General features: G+C 41.7%; 1 long non-coding RNA gene across 1 annotated transcript in view; it reads right to left on the bottom strand.

Annotated features, from left to right (window-relative positions):
- The window catches only part of LOC311430047, a 111,790-nt gene extending 95,002 nt beyond the window's left edge, over positions 1–16,788 (bottom strand). The window contains exons 1-2 of the long non-coding RNA XR_014688517.1: positions 16,688–16,788; positions 421–507 (exon numbers count right to left, since the gene is read on the bottom strand). This is a non-coding gene — a long non-coding RNA (uncharacterized lncRNA). The remainder of the gene's footprint in view (positions 1–420; positions 508–16,687) is intronic.
- Positions 16,789–17,556: the final 768 nt, after the last annotated feature.

The raw sequence follows: 17,556 nt of genomic DNA, 5'->3' as shown, positions 1-17,556 counted from the left end.
GGATGGCTTTTAGGACTGGCATCCTAAATCATAAGATTATGGACAGCAATACAGCGTCATGAACTGAGCTCACAAGACCTGGGAAGCCAAGTTCTGGTCTCCTGTAAGGCAGCACAGCAGAGCCACACTGAGCACAATGGGGATTGTTTGTTTACACCAGCTGAAGAGAAGGGAACATATTTGTTTTGAGTGAGCTGTGTTAGAATACATATTTTTTTATATGCCCGGGCCTCATTACGCAGTGCTAGTCTTCCACGTGGATCAGATCCTAAAACTGCTCTACATACTGAAATAAATGTGAGCTCTACCCACAGAACATCTCCAGACTTAGGCCTCATGTCTATCAATGTCATCTTAAAAAACAAACGCTTAAAAAAGAAAAACAACAAAAGTATCTTAGAGACGGTGGAGGATGCTCACGTGCAGTAGATGCCATTCAAGGCGATGCTGAGGAATGACTTGGAGAGACAAAAACCCCATGTAATAAGGCTGGAGAACAGAGTGGGCCTGAAAGAAAATGAGAGATAATTAAAGTTCACTGAAAGAAATGTGATTTGCACCAGTCAGTCAGGAGTTTTCTAAAAGTGAGTGGAAATTATGCTTCCACAGCAGCTACGAGGCTGCTCTAACGTCCCCCCAGGCAAAGGTGGCCACAGCCCCTGTTGTGCACGAGACATGAGAGCCTTCACAGGGGAGAGTTAAAGCACTGCTCAGCAAACAACCTGAAGAGCTGCACGCTGTATTCATGTACGGAAGGTATGAGCCAACGGAGAGAGACATTCAGAGGCAATCAAAGAGGATCTGAGCCTCCCTGAGCACTCACATGACAGTTGGGATCATTTCGGATCCCTTCCAATGAAGATAAAATAGCATTAAAAGCAGTGAGGGTTTTTTTCTTTCTTTTTAAGCATGAAAACATAACATCATTAGTCAAATTTACTCTGAACTTCCGCCTCCTCATGTTGATTTGTACTCAGGTTGAGTAAACATATCTTTCCATCAAGGTAAATAAATGTAAAAGCCTATCAGTAACTTAATTGCTTAACGAATGATGCAGTGTGGGGTGTAACACTGTTTTTGACTATGCTGTTGAAGTTAATGACCTCTCAAAAACACCTATTATACATCTTGGCAGTAAAAAAAATATCTCTTCCTACTTGAAAATTTGCTCATAAAATTTCAACCATTTTCTAATAATTTTTTCCCCAGTTTTGGGAAGGGGGGTGGAGACGTCCTAGGGCAATTTTCTAGGTGTACTGCCGTCAAAAAGAGTTTATCAGTGAGAGACACTGTCTTTTGCATGTCTGCATGCCCCCAAGAAAATAAAATTGAGAAAAGCAGAGAGACAGTCCACAACAAGGGCAGAAGTTACCAGGTGTACGGGAAATGCCTCTGACTAAAAATGGTTCACATTTCACTGGGGTAGGGAGGTTCAGACCACAGGTGTCAGGCAGGAGCCTGATCTCTGATGCACAGCACACACATAGGGACATCTATCTGGTAACGTGAACTCCTCCGTCCTGGTGTACCTGGTGCCCTGGGCTGAGAGGACCCAAGGGAAAAGCAGCCATGCTGGTTAAAAGAAAGCCATTTGATAGAGGTGCAGACAAAGTCAGCTCTCCGGTGAGAGGACAGCCAGGGAGGAGTGTGTACCAGGCATCAGAGACTGAAATCTGGCTTGTGGCGGGCAGGCAGGCAGAGCACAGAGGCACAGCTGCCAGGCTGACATGATGGATCAGAAAAGGCACTAAGGAACTGCAAGAGTCCGGGCAGCTGAAGCAAAGCAAAACATGGAAAGGCAATAGGTCAGCCCATCTTTACAATCTATCAATTAAACAATCATCCACTTGCAAAGGCGTGTTATGTCCTGAGCAGTGGATATCCCAGCATGCGATCACTGCCGTGATGGAGCGACAGGCTCACAAACAGGAATTAATAATAATAATTACTAGGAATGCTAATAATTTTGGATAGGCCATTCTATAGTGAACCCCTCCGAGAAAATGACACGGTTGGGTATTTTGGCTTAATTATACGGTCCCATATCAGCTTTACTCAGCCCACTGCAAAACAAAGGTGTGTTCATAATTGTCCATTATGTGGGAGGGTTTAGCCAAAATCTCACCCTGCTTCGGCCAGTTAGCGGGGGTGAGAGTGCCGTGTAGTTAGCTTCAGCTGCTTTCTCCAAAGCCCTGAAGCTTTCAGAAACATTCATTTCTGTTGGCATCACTCAACAGCTCATTGTTAGGATTTGTTCTCATTGGCATGCATGAACTAAGACTGATATATCAGGCGATCCAGAGTGACAGCCTTCAGCCCAAAAAGTGGATACCTGCTTCCCTTAGAGTCCAGGGACTCGCACTTGATTCAGAGGATATATGCAAAAATTATCTTTCCTCTCTAATTTGCCTGTGTTAAGCCTAAGAGCATTCATCCAAATTAGCAATCAGGCAAACTGTGCATGCAAAAATCTGCACTTGTACAAACCGTGCTTTTTTTTTTTTTTTTTTTTGGTAACACTGTGAGATTAAATATCTTGACAAAAGACGAAAACCCTTTAACAAATCTTCCCCTAGAGAAAAGTAGCATTTTTTTTATTCCATTTACTGTCAAATGACATAAAGAAAGTATAGCTGAACACAGTCCTATAGGTTGATTTGTTGCTTTAAATAATGTCACTAACATCCAGATATCAATGTGACGGTGAAAAAAAAAAAAAAAAAAAAAAAAAAAAAAAAAAGTTCACATTGAGCTAGATTCAATTACAGACCTAGAAATTGAAATTAAGTCTGATGCTACATGCTTAATTCATGTTTGTGTGACTGAGAAAGAGAGTATCTGGTTTACCTTGAATTTCCTGCCCTGGTGTGGTGAAAACATGACCCATTATATTAATTAAAAATAGTTTTAAAATGTAGCTTAAGTCATATCACACTGGCAGGAAAAGACAAACACTTTTTGTCCTCAGACTGTTATAGGATATAAGGGAAGCTGCTCAACATCTTTTCCCTTGATTCCTGGGTATATCTCACAATTCCCATTGTGGAATCAAAATAAATAAATAAATGAAATGAAATGAAATGAAATGAAATGAAATGAAATAAAATAAAATAAAATAAAATAAAATAAAATAAAATAAAATAAAATAAAATAAAATAAAATAAAATAAAATAAAATTCACAGTTAATAACCAAAGATTCTTCTTTAATTAAAAAATTAAGTATTTGCCCCTCAAAACCCATAATCATTTTCCAACCACACTGATTGAAACTGATGCATACTGGCAATTATCACGTGCGTTATTCAGGTCTATACTTTGCTCTGTGTTACCTCATTTGGTGCTACACCCAGTATGGTACGTTAGAGTTTAATACCCCAAAATGCCATATCATATCAGTGGAATTTAAACCAGCACACATTTGACTACTGATTTCACATATGGGGCTGGGACTAACTTTTCTCCTAATATGGTGATGGCACAGGCACTATTTAAATGATTCCTGAGCCTTGTAAATATACACCAGATGTATCTTTTGTAAATGTTACATTTTTCAACATCTCAGCATTTGTGAATAGTTGAAAGCTATGCCAGCCATGCTTTAATGGGGCACAGAAGCGTGCTGCATTCAAAGAAATGGCACACCATTGCAATAGTCAAAATTACAAGCGCTGTCAAAAGCGACATTTTCACTTTATTGATTAGCACCAGGTAATGCAGTGCTCTGCATCGCACACTCATATAGGCCATTTTCAGATGATGTTTCTGTGCACGAGGGTGCACAGAGGGACCTGGAACTGGATCTGCAGGGGCACACACTGGGGAAGGAGGAGAGCAGAGATCTGGAGACATGAACATGCCCCTGTGGACACAACAGACGGCCCAAGGTGAGGTGGGAAGGGCTTCAGGGGCTGCTGATCCCAGGGTCTTTGGTCACCAGCACACCTTTCCTGCTAGCACTGGTGCTGTATGAGGCTACAATATGATTTTCTGTGTCTCAGGCTCCCGCTGCTTGGTCCTCAGCACAGGGAGAGACATCTCCCGTAAGAGATGGAGCACAGGTTGCATTCATTTGGCTGTAAGAAGCATTCATCCTCTGGGCTTTTCTAGACCCTTTTATTCCCCCAAACTCTTCCTACCTTTCCTGTGTTGCTGCAGAAATCTAGTCGGAAATCTGGGAGCAGGTGTGTGGCAGGTAATGGGAAACATCCACTCCTCCCTTTCTACCTCCCGGTACTTGACATGCCCTTCGCTACATCCCAACTGCAGCCATGGCCTCCCCAACAGCACCAGGCAGTAAAAAGAGCCATCAGAAAAGACACCAGCACATTTGTCTGAAAACCCACTTCTCTCCTTTGCAAGATTTGCACCGAAGCTGTACCACAAATAAGAAGGAAGGCCTCTACAGTGTTGCATTGTTCCTATTATTCTAAAGGCAGAGTGCTTTTTCCTAGGTGAATTTTGTGCTGGATTTGCGCCACGCACCTCGGTCCAGCAAATCAGCTAAAAGTCAGAGCTAGGTGATACATGACAATAAACTTAGAGGGAATGGACTAGCTGTAATGCCCCACTACAAGTATTATTTCCAAGTTCACAGGCTTGCAAATTAAAATGTCCCTGGATCACTGCCATAAAAAAGAACATTAAAAATCAGGGGAAGAGGTCTGGGCATCTGTTAGAAGCATCTAATATATACCAAATGTGTATGCTGAGCTTCTTAGATATATGCATTGCTGACATATAGCCTACAAGTAATGTAAAAGCAGAAATATTTTAATTGTATTTTTCCATTTGATATTCAAATGAAAAAAATATATCTTATTAAACACAACACTTGGCTTTGCTATTTTAATAAAAAATAAGTTGTTGAGGAAAAGAAAAGCAAAACTACTGATTCCTTTCCTTATGATGATCAAATGAGCCTTTCATGTTTGTATCTTATACTTCACTTTTTAGCATTTTGAGGCAAATAGCAGATATCAAAACTTAGTAAATAATCAAAGACTTATTCAGTTTTTCCAAACTGTCATGCTGTTTATCTTGTAATAACTGATCTCTTAGGTAGCATAAGCTATTTAATTGCTACTGAAGATTATTTGAATGAAAAAGAGACGACACTCTCCCTTACCCCTCAAAAAGACAAAACTATATTCTTCAAAAAGACACATGCCAGCAGATAGATTCTGATCTCTTATACACACACACAAGTGCAATTGCTAATTTTACAAGATTTGATAGGAGCTGCGGATCTGAGATTACACCCTGTCCTCCTGACTGCACATTCCACATGGAAAATGGCTTAATTTGGAAATAAAATTTGTTGCTGATAAATCAGGACTCCGTAGTCTCTGGGTATCAGAATAACCAAACCTATTAAAGGGTTTTAAAAAGCAGCTAAGTATGCACAGCAACTGTATTTTAAAGGGACTTTTTACAGTGTTTGGCAAAGTGCGTATTCATGTATCCCCCCTGACATGATAGACTGTAATGGCTTCGGTCTGTCATGTCAACCATCTGCATATTAAACAGTCCCTAAGTACACATTGACACAGCAGACCCTAATAGCTCTGAAGCCGTAACAATCTATTGAGTCAATAATATGCATGTTAAAGAGCATCTCATGTACTTCCATCAATATCTTTTATCTTTTACTTAATTTGTATCTTCTTTTTATATTTATAGCCAGAGTTAAGGTTTTAGGAACCTTTATCCTTAACATGCTGCCGCAGATGTGAAACATGTGGCACAGAGAGGCAGATGCAGTAGCAAAATCCTTCCCTAGGATCTGGGCCAGATCTTAAAATGACGACTGTAATATTTTTACACTGGCAAAGTGCATTCTTCCTCCTGTTCCAGATAAGGTGGAAATATCCTCTCATTTCTGCTGGGCCTGATTCGGTGCCGGTGAAAACCATGGGAAAGATTCCCAGTGATTTCACAGACTTTGGATGGAGCCCAGTGTGATGCTACTCATTTCCTATTACACATTTCCTTCTAATTAAATGAAATAGGTCACAAGGGGAAAATGAAACAAAAGACAAATGTATTTACTTACAGTAATATCAACCCCCAAAAAAGACAATCAGAAACAAGAGAAAAGATAACACAAAATACGCTGTCTCTTCATTAACTTGAAATTACATCTGGTACCATAGTCTTAATTCATTCCAGTCTGATCCTGAGATCTTTTATGCTGTGGAAGAGGGAGACTGTTATTTAAGCATAAGAAAATGGTGAGTTAATTTCCTTTGTCTAAATAACCACTAAGAAAAAAAGCTTAATTTGCTTTTCCTCAACTTTACATCACTGAAGCATGCTATGTTCCTCGTACTCTGAGCACACAACTTCCCCACCTTCCTCCTCTCCTCTTGCTTTCTGTAAGCACCACAATTTGGCTCACACTTTTAAAAGTGAATCCAAAGTGCAGTTTGTGTTTCCAAAAGGCAGAACCAGGGCCAGGGAGGCCACTTGACCCTATCAGCAGATCTTACTGGCCTGAATTCCCCGCTCCTTTCCACTAATTTGACACCAACATGTCTTTGAAGCACAAATGGATTTATTCCAGCATATCCTTGATTAACTCTCACACCAGTGAGAGCAGAAATGTGGTACTCTCCCTGTTGCTTTCTGGAAGTGTACAGGAAATTCTTCCTCTGTCTTGTGCCTTTTCATGTCCCCAGGCACACCAGACCAGATCATCTACTTCTGTGCTTCACTTCAGGACAGCATGCCCTAATCGCTTCCTGGCCTGCTATTCACTCACATGACAAGAGCTGATGGCACCTGCCCTCTATTAATTCCTCAGCAACTTTCTTGCTGTTCCCAGCAGGCTTTTCTTCCCAACACAACAGCAAGGAAGTCAATCAGACGCCCACGTGCATGCCAAGGGATCTGCCCAACTATGGGGCTGGTCCTCAGAGTAGTACAGACACTTCATCCAACATGCCACAGTGCGTTATCAGGACAGGACTTTGAAAGCAATGGGTAACCATCATTTATTATTTGAGCTCATCCACTGAAGATCTAACAAGTAGATTTAGTTTGGAGATTATATTTTTTTTTTCTAAATGAAAAAAGCTGTTGAAAAACTCAAAGCAAATGCACAAAAGCTGAAAGATCTGTCATTAAAAAAAAAAAAAAAAAAAAAAAAAAAAAAAAGATAAAAGCAAAAATCACTGGAAGTCCTGCTATCTGCATTCCCAGTACTTCCTTTAGACAGCCCAAGCAGAGCTCTGTAAGGGCTCATTCCTGAGGGAAACTGTTCTCTGCCAGCTCCTTTGTGCAATGACGCAAGTCATCACCAAAGCATAGATGAAGGGCACTCCTCTCTCTGCAGCATTACAGGTACAGCTTTGCCTATTTTAGGAAAATGTGTCCTCCCTGGCCTTGCTGCAGGAGCTCTCCTTTGCTGTTCTAGCTAGTCAACACTGGTATTTGCTGTGTAAATGTGAGGAAAAGGGTCAAAGTCCTCTAGCAGCCCAACAATCAAGACCAGTCCAGCCCTGAAAGTAAGAATGTCACACAGCAATGATAGGCCAGCTCTGAATCATATATATGACACCTGCCTGCTGATCTGGCTCTTCTATTTTCACTTAACTAGCTGCACAGGCTTACCAGAATTACCAGGCAGTGGAAAAGAAGGACAAGAGAAGGAGGACTGCTGGCCACACAGCCAGAAAGAGTCCTTTAATGGAAATCCTCATCACTGAAGATGATGGGGTTGGGTAATGTTCACTCAAGGCTATGAGCACTTCCAGGAATTGTTCCACTGATTTATGAGGAGAGGTCACCCAGTCCAACCACACATTAGAGCAACTGATGTCTGTCACAATGTGAAAGATTCATCAGCTTCTGTCAGCAAATGAGACTGATAGCCTGATATCTAAGGGCAATAAAGAGAAACTGACTGAAAGAAATGGGGTTCCATAGGTGTGGTGTTCCATGTCACCCAAGAAACCACCTGGTGTGTATTGCAAATACAAGGTGGGTACTCAAAGAGTGATGGCTTTTCATATTGGGAAAGTGAGAAGCTTCTTGCTTCCTCCCATACCACATCCAGCTGCCACCAAGACTACCCAAACCTGGCCTGGTCCTGAGCCCACCAAAGTCAATGGAAAGATGCCCAAGGACTTCAGTGAAGGAGGCTCCATATCCTCAGGCAAATGTGGGAGAGAGAGATTTGGGCAGGGCTATGATTTCACTGTCTGTGTGCATAGGATGTCTCCTTTCCCACACGGAGGAACGTTGGCCACCCTTCCCACTTTTTTGGTTCTCAGTGTTCAACACTGCACCTGGAGTTATCTCCCATTTACCAGTGAGCTGATTTAAGTGTCTGACTCAGTCACATATGTTTGGCTCACTTATCCAGAGTAAGATTTGGCCTACTAGCTGTGAAAACAGCTTATATCACATGTGCTGCAAAGCCTAGCCAGAACAGGCTGAATAAAGGATGAAGTTTAATCATGGAAATGTTGACCTACAAATAGAGAACAAAATGTTAAACCACATGGTATAGGGTGCTGCACACCCCAAATATCAAGGAGAGGAAAGAAGAATTGAACACATTTGGAAAGTAAAGCTTACTGTTTTGGTTTTATTTTTTTCTTTTTTTTTTTCTTTTTCTTTCTGCAGATTCGGAGAGTCAGACCCACACTGTTCCCGCTCGCGATGACACCCTGGCATCCGAAGAACAACATGACACCCACCACAAAATGCTGCTGTTGGCTGGCGCTGTCTAAAGTGGTGAGGTTTCGTGAGGGAGGTGAGACTGCCAAAGGAAGGCAAGTGGGGGTGTCACAGTGAGTGGGACCCGGCCACCAGCGTGACTCTAGTCTATGGGACCTGTGAAAACTGGAGATAGGTAAACATGACGGAGATAAATGTCCCCTTTATCCCGTGTCCTTGAAAACAGTCTGTGGGTTACCTCTAATGGCTGGGGAGAGGGAGGGTCTTTGTAATTATTTTCACACCACCTTTCATCTGGAATTTTCTCACCTTTGTAGGTTTCACACAAGGAAGGGTAGCTTTTTTGGCAGAGAACCCGTTTCCATTTTTAATCACAGCCATCACACAAACAGTTCATCTCACAGGATGTGAAAACTTTCTCATAGGCTTTATTTAACATAATTTGGTGGGTTGAAAAAGACAAAGAAGAATTTTTAAATCAACTATTGTCTTGCTTTCAATACCTCGCCCGCTTTGTCTTTAGGTACCCTGCGTTTTAGACAAACGTAGTTAACAGCAGCCGGCCAGACCTTACTGACTGACAACTGTTTCTTTACAGGATTTCTATGTGCCAAGGAGCTGGACAGTAATATCCATTTGGTATTCATGGAAAGTACTTGCAGAACAATAATGACAATAATTGCTTCTGATTCTTGTGTTTACAACACTGCCAAAGTATCATTAGAGCCTTATTTATAGATAATAATGCTTATTAATCACACATATTTAAATTTTGGAATGTATTAGATTAATATTCTTTTGTAACTTGGTTCTGTACTAATGCTATGAAAAGCAGTTTCTGAATGCAGCCCACTGGAAGTGCTTGCCTCCGAAGAGTAAAATCATCCAAACCATCTGCAGGTAGGGACAAAGGGCACACCTCTTCCTTAGCAGGCAAACACCAGGACTGCAAACACGATTCCCCAAAGCAGCTCCTTCGGACTAATTCTGGGGACAAACTCCTGAAAAAAAATACTGTGAAAGGTGTGATAGTAATGTCACACTTGAGCTTGCTTTTTGATGCCCTATGAAACAGTATGCTTTGAACAGCTTTAAAAAGAAACTACTTTTTCTATCATCTCCTCCTTGAACAGTCTACCCTATGGGCAAGTTTAGGATTCGTGATCCTGGACCTTAGGATTTGTGATCAATCATGAGGTTGGTAGCGAGAAATGTAGTACAAAAATCACTCCTAATTTTGGTTATTAAATAATTCCAGCTTTTATATATCAACGTCTGCTGCGATTCAATAACGTGATAGAATGAAAATGGATTTTTAAAAATGACAGTTACAACAAGCAAAAATGTCACCCAAATCTCAATACCAACTGCCATATATTCATATTCTCCTTTGTCTCCCCGTAGCCCATTACAATGCTGAAAAATACACCAAAGCAACTGCAGTACCAAACTCTTCAATTTTTGGTGTGTGGCCAGCTCCATAAATTTGCATTTAAACAAATAAAATCCAGAACAGTGTAGTATGTCTTTTTTTTTTCCCTCTTTTTTTTTTTTTTTTTCTCCCTGAGATGGTTCTTCAAGCAAATTTAAAGAGGCTCTGTCAGTTTAGGGATCACATTTCTGTCTGCTTTTTTTCCTTTTACCCACCCCTGATGTAACTTAACTACTACAAACGCGAGAAATTAGAGAAACTGTTCTTTTCTCTTTCTGTATGTTATTCTGTGTGCCTGTTTTGTGCTTTTTATGGCTTTCTGTGTGGCGTCAGTGCAACCTGTCCCTCAGTGTCACAGTCCCCATTGTCTCCAGGGATCTTTTACACAGCCACAGTGGCAGAAAAAGAAATAATAATTAAAATGCAGAAGCCTTACGTTGAGAAGAACACTTGTGGCTTGCTGCAGCTCCTGCAAACTGTTCTCAGTTTATAAATTTTACTGGACTGGATTACCGAGTGAGAGTGTCCCTTTAAAATGTCTTTCACCTATTAATATGCTAGTGTGCTTTGCTTACTGTTTTTTATAAAATGCGAGCATTGAGGTTTCCCAGGGACTTCAAGCCTATCAAGACAGTCGGTTCTCTGCAAAGCCCAATCATTTCTAGACAAAGCAAAGATTTAAAAAAAAAAAAAAAAAAAAAAAAAAAAGAAAAGAAAAAAAAAAAAAAAAAAAAAAAAGCTCAAAGCATGGTTTGGGATTGGGATGAAACCAAAGAGCAAAGTTCGAGCCACAGTTTGGAAGGGGGCCCGGCCCTGACAGGTTCGACCAGCAAAGGCCTTTGCCCAGGAGCAGGACAAAGAAGGGCACGGCTCACAAACAGGGGATGTGATTTTACTCATTTTACTAATTTTAGGGATTTTGCTGGGACGATAGACTCATTTACGTTGTTTCACCCCCAACTTGCAGACAAAGCAATGAGTGCCCAGAGGCCCAGCGCTGGGTGTGTGCAGAGGAGGCTTTGGACTGGGCCTGTTTCCTGCTTTCTGCTCAACACCCTCCAGCCAAAACTGACCACAAAAATGGTCATGCTGTACCGAGGGGACTTGCGCCAATATTTGCTCATTTGTTTCAGTTCTCCTAATTCTCCTGTTCTGAATATGGGCCCATAAAGCCAGGTAGAGGCCGCCTGCTGCCTGATTTACCAATGCAGAGGGGTCGTTGGCATCTTGTAACCTCTCCAGCTGTTGGCAGCCCCTCCAAATGTTAGGAATATTTTCCTCAAGTTTCAGTGTGCCACAGTGCAGGAAGCTGTCCCTCAAAAAGACCTGTAAAATTTGCATGTGATTATTTCCTAAAGCTAGGGAGAAATACGTGGCAACGTTTAGTACTAACACCCTAATTTCCAAAAGTCAAAACATCAACACGTAAAATCATAATTCCCCCTATGTAGATTCCAGTCTTCTTATTTTCTTAATTGAGTAATGAACAATAATTTCTATTATTGATGTCTTATTTCTTTTTTTTTTTCAGGGTGGTTGTGGTTTAATCGTTTATCCTACCTCTGTGAAACGAAAGGCAAAGCAAACAGTTGTCACATGGGAAAAGGTAGGTTTGTGATTTATATCCGTAGGGCTGACGCTAAACCTATATGAAGATAAAACACCAATATTTTACCTTTTTTTTTTAGTCAGAAGTACAGGAAGTCAGATTTTTATATCCACATTTGACTTTCTCAAAAAAAGTGGCCCATCTTTTTGGAAGATATTGAGTTTTTACAGTTCTCACTGAAGTCAAACGAAGCTGAAAATGCCCCATGCCTATTGACAAAAAGGCCCCTCCCCTGCAGTAGGTATCCCATTCTTGTGCCTGCATAAACTCCCAGTTTGAAAGTGCTGGCCTTCCTGCACAAAATAAGTAGACGAACCTACAAATACCACTCACATAACCCAGCAATTTTAGCACTCAAGTAAGTGTACGCAAAATCAGACCTCCAGCAAATCCCAAGCAATGAACAGCAAAAACACCTTCCTAGTGTTAAGTGGGGTTGATACCGGTGACATTTTGGATTTGTAGACATGGGATATGATAACCAAGATGGAAAAGTTTTGACTAACTTGTTCACTAACAGGGTCTCAGCGGTCACAAAACATTCAAAATCTACATTCAACTGAAAAAGATCTAATCAGAGAGAGAGAAAACAACAGAGAGAATTTCAAGATCATCTTTTTGTTGTATATTTTTATTTGCTATATTTTTCACTAGAACAATATTATCCTGTTTGTATTTAGCATTGGTTTTATTGTCAAATAGTTATTCTTTCTGCTACCAAATTGCATGATTATTGTGTATTTATCCCTCCAGATACGTAACATGAGCATTTCTCTTGCTTATTTTTATATCATTTATAGCCACTAAAATTTGGGATTTGTAGCTCCACATCATCTTCACAGAACTGTAAGACACAAGCAGGAATAAAAATAAAAACATACCTTCTCATCAAGTATTCTTCTAAGCAAAAGGAGAAAAATTAATCTTTGTATATTTCTAAATAGTCCTGTAGGAGTCATATACTTTTACTATGTGCTATATATTGTATAGTTTCTTCCTCTGTTATGACATGTCTGATTACTTAAAAAAAAAAAAAAAAACTTTCAAAAACATTAAGGCACAAACCTTTGTATGGAGTACTTTTAGTATGCTTTTTATTCTGACAAGATTAATAATTATCCCATAAGCATGACACAGTTTTAAAATGTTGTTCCTAGTATGAGTTAGCATTGTTCATATACATATAGATGTGGAAAGAAAGGTTATTTCACAGCAGAGAAATGTATATTTAAACAAAGAGTGGTAAAACTGTTTTAAAAGGATTTTTTTTTCTCGTCACTATTATTCTGAATTTAAAATAACTATAGTGAGTTTTAGAAGTGAATTGGCCATTTATAACAAAAATGGAAGCTACTGAAATTAATGGGAAGTCATTTGGGGAAGTATATCAAATGCCCCAGGGCTTCAGGCAAAAGTGGTGAGAAAGAGATCTGCCATGTGGAAGGTGACAAGTGTGTTACCTCCCCCTCGGTCACTAACTTTTGCCCTCTTCCGTGGCACCTGTGACTAACTCCTGCTGGGAACCAGGCTACAGACTACCCAGGCTTTTGCTCTCCTTCAACAAGACAGTTCCTAGGTGCTTATAGTTCTCATGACAGCCGTAGCACTTGCCAGAAGGTGTCATTTCCCTCTTCACTAAACTCATACACATCCAGTGCTTTCCACTGGTGCAAACACACTTTTTTTTTTTTTTTTTTTTTTTTTTTGCCTAGCTGTTCCAAATGCCCACTCATATGTATCCTATGTATTGTATGTATCAACTCGAATTATTGCTGGCTTGGTTCACTGAAGCCAGAGCCAAAGTAGGTAGGGTGTAAACCGTAGGTTTCTTCAGCATAAGTGCAAGGTCAGCCTAGCCCTGAGCCCAGCAGAATTCTCATTGACATTAGAAACATGCAAAAATAATCCCTCTGTTTCTATTAAGGTCCAAAGGAGTTGCACCAGGAAGAGGACTGACGGCCAGATTCTGTGCTTTTCAGTGAGACAAAACACCAGGTGTGTTCAGTGAACACGGCAAGTAGGATTTGGCCCAACTGAAGGAACACGGCTGGCTCCCAGAGGCTAAGCTGTACCTGCTCGCTTGGGTTGGAGCAAGGCAATGAAATCCAGGAGTCGATAGACCTCATATTAGGGAAAGGACTGAGGGCTGCACCTTCTTCCCACTGAAACCAATGGCAAGGCAGCCAGTGGCACCTCAATTTCGCCTGCGCTGAAGTGCAGGATTCAACTCTGCTACACTCTACTAACTTCTCTTGCAGGAGTAATTTTTCAGTAATGCAAAGTCAAATGCCACAGGGCTCACTTTTTACAACATCAGGCTGAATTGTATAAACTCCCATTCTAAATTTAAAATCTTATTGCATTACTTGAGTTCATACTTTTCATAAATGTCCCGTTGTGGTACGGTTTCACTATGTATAAAAACACGTGCAGGTATTATGGGCTGTATCACTTCATTTCATCTCATTAATCAGCTACTTAAAAATGTTTTCCTTGCAGTGCAGTAGAAAATGAAACAAATGTTCTTTTTTATCATTTCCCAAATTAAATTTATATTCCATAATGACCGTATTTCATGTGCAAAATAACAAAATATGCTTACATACCTGACTTCACTTCTTTAGTGAATTGCTTCATTTGTAAAATGGTGCATATAAAATTGGAATCTAAAATGAATTACTTGTTTTTTCTTGCTATGAAACCTTGTTTAAGTTCATAGCAATTTTAAATATGATACATTTAAAATATTAATATTTCCCATATATTATTCACTGACTTTCAGGTTTCATCTCAAGTTAGAGGCACTTCATATTTCAAAGGAAGAACTGTTCTTTTTTTTTTTTTCAGTACTAATGTTCTATTAATTCACTTTGTAATATCACTCTAGTTCAGACAAATGAAATTGCACTAAATTGCTTATGCCAAGAATCATGCTAAAGTTGTTGGCATTATATAAAATTCCATTTTCCATTATTATTTTATAAGTTTGGTTTTGTTTTTTGCTTTCCTTTTTTTTTTTTAAAAAAAATCTCAGTATCGTCTTTTAGGTATAATTCATAGCCCTGTTTAGTTTGTTCTAGGACAAATATATATGCACAAATATTTTTATGCTGAGGTGGGGGTGTAAGTAGGTATTTACAGTAAAGTCTGTAACTTAGGTGATTTTTTACAAGGAACTAAATGCGAACTCTGAGAAAACAACCTTTACAGATTTTCCTTTATGAATATTTTTTTTTTACTTTTTGTAGTTTTATCTTCCAGCATGTATATCATCACACACGTGTATATACACGCACGTACACACACATATCCATTTATGAAAAATAAATTTGTGTGCACGTAGAGATGCTTGAAATGTCTCATATGCATATTATACAACATATGCCATTCATGTAATCACTTTGTATTTATATATACATAAATAAAATTCATTTTATATACATAAATAAAATATGTGAAGGTATTCCTTAAAGGAGCTACAAAGGCCTAAATGTAGGTGGATTCCTCATCACATCCAAAGAATTAAAAGACAGGGGATATAAAACAGAATCTTTTTATATGACCATGTATCTTTTATAATCTCTCCATAAAGTCCACATGGCTACTTAACTATTTCCAGAGATGTGAACGAAAGTTATAGCTGGACAGGCTGAAAACCTTTAATAAGTAAAGCAGCATATAATCCTATGAAATGCTTTTCAGGAGTGAAATAATTACAAAATGCTGGAGCAAGAGTGGCAAACAGCAGTAAAATCACCTGTGAATAGATGTAAGAACCTATAAATATACTTCGGTATTTGTATTGTCGACTTTCCCTGACTTCCATCAAAATCAGATGTTCAGGAGTTAGAAATCCAACTCCAAGAAATGCAGATTAAGACTTATAATAATATATAGTCTGTACCTTAAACTTTAAGTTTGTAACATTGTTAGTAAGGTATCCTCTTTTTTAATGCTGATATTTGTTCCATTTGCAATTAAAAAAAAAAAAAAATGAAAATTTGACCCAACTCTTTTAAAAAAATAACTTGCCAAATGACTGATGCAAATCCTTGTCAATTGTGAATACAATGAAATTATACTCAGAAGAGTGAAAGACAGGAGAGCCTCCTGCTCAGAAGCAGAAAAGAATGCCCTGTTCCTCTGCAGTCCTCAAACGCCAGGATTTTGCAATATGAATTAGACCTCAAATGCAAATTAACCTCCGAAGGGGGAGAAAAAAAAAAAAATCAGAGAGACATACCGAGTCAAACGCTCCTTTTTCTGCCTATCTCGTCCGCAATGTTAAAATAGGCTAAACAAAACAAGTGCACATCAAGATAGAGCCAATTAAGGCGAAGAAAGCGGGGAGGGGAGGGTGGGGAGGCAGCCACCTTCCTGAACACATGGGGAGTGGGAGCGCATTATCCCACGATGAGCCATCCCTACCTTCTGAGGGTTTCAAAGGCAGACAACTGGGGGAAATTGGAACCAGCTTGGATTTTGGTGATCCGCTTGCACCCGGGATGCGGGGCGGGTGGGGGGGAGAGGGTCGGTCTGGGAGGGGGCGGAATGAAAAGAGGTGGTGGGGGGGGATCAAGGGTGCCTCGTGGTGTGCAAGGGGATGGAGATTTTTTTAATTATTATTTTTTAGGGGAGGGGAGAGGGGGGGAGAGGCAGCGGCGGGGTGAGCGGGTCCCCCTACTGCTGGCGCGGAGGAGGGCGGAGGGGAGCCCGATCCCCCCCCTAAAAAAAGGGGGGATTTGGGGGGGCACCGGGCAGCCCTGAAGGGGCGAGGAGGGATGCGGAGGGGCCACCGTGCGGTGCCGGCGGCGGGCAAGGGAAGGCGCTGCCCCTATCCAGGCTGCAGGGGGGATGTTTCGGGGTGCTGCCCCCCCATCCTTCATTCTCTCCCCCTCCCAACATCCCTTCCCGGACCCGCGCAGCCCCCCCGCGTCCCCCCCATCCCTGCCGGCTGCCTCACCGCTCCCGGCGGCTCCCCGCTTGGAAATGGAGACCGGCAACTCTCGCCAGGGCTCGCCAGCATCCCACGGTCCTGAGGAAGGAGTTTGGGGCGGCGGGGCGGGGGGGGGGGATAGGGGAAGGTTGGGGGGTTTCGGGGACTTGCGGGGGGATGGGGGGGGGGGTTGAGAGTGACGGTGAGGCGAGGAGGAGGAGGAAGGAGGAAGGCTGGGAAGAAGGGGGTGGGGGGAGACGGAGCTCCTGAAATGGAGCCAGCCCGAACGGGAGCCGATGCTGGAGCAGGGGCTGCGTCATTTCGGGGCTGGGAGAGGGCGAGCCCCCCCACCCCCCCGCTCCGGCGGGGCGCTACGAGGCCGCCCCCCCCCCCCCTCACACGCACACATCCCCCCCTCGACAAGCCCCCGGAGCCGGGACGGGGCATGAAACCCCCCCGCAAGGGGCAGGAGCGGTGCCGAGCGGTGCCAGGGGCAGCGAGGGGCGCACGGGAGGGCGCAGGGCAGGGGGCGGGAGCGGCCACGGTCACGCGTGGGGGCATTTCACGGGAAGGGGGGGGTGTCGCCGTGCCACATTTCAGGGGTCCCCGGGAGGGCAGGGGCGAGGAGGAATGATCGGCATGTCTGAAACACGCAGCCCTTCAAAGAGTTTCAGCTGGGCGAGTGGCAATGCCTTCTGCCCCTTCCACGTTTCGAAGCGCAGTAAGGGGGAGGAGGAGGGGGAAAAAAAAATTCGTTCTTTTTCCTTTTTTTTTTTTTTTCCTGCGCCGGACAGTGGGGTTCTTTGAGCGTACTTTAATGTCCCGCAATTACAAACAAACTTTCCTTCTGCAGAGAGGAAGTAGCTGAGACTGAGGATCTGAAGCTAAGCGAGTTG

Source organism: Aythya ferina (assembly GCF_964211825.1).
Source record: "Aythya ferina genome assembly, chromosome: 1".
In the NCBI taxonomy this organism is placed as follows: Eukaryota; Metazoa; Chordata; class Aves; order Anseriformes; family Anatidae; genus Aythya; species Aythya ferina.
This window is presented reverse-complemented; position numbering and strand designations above follow the sequence as displayed.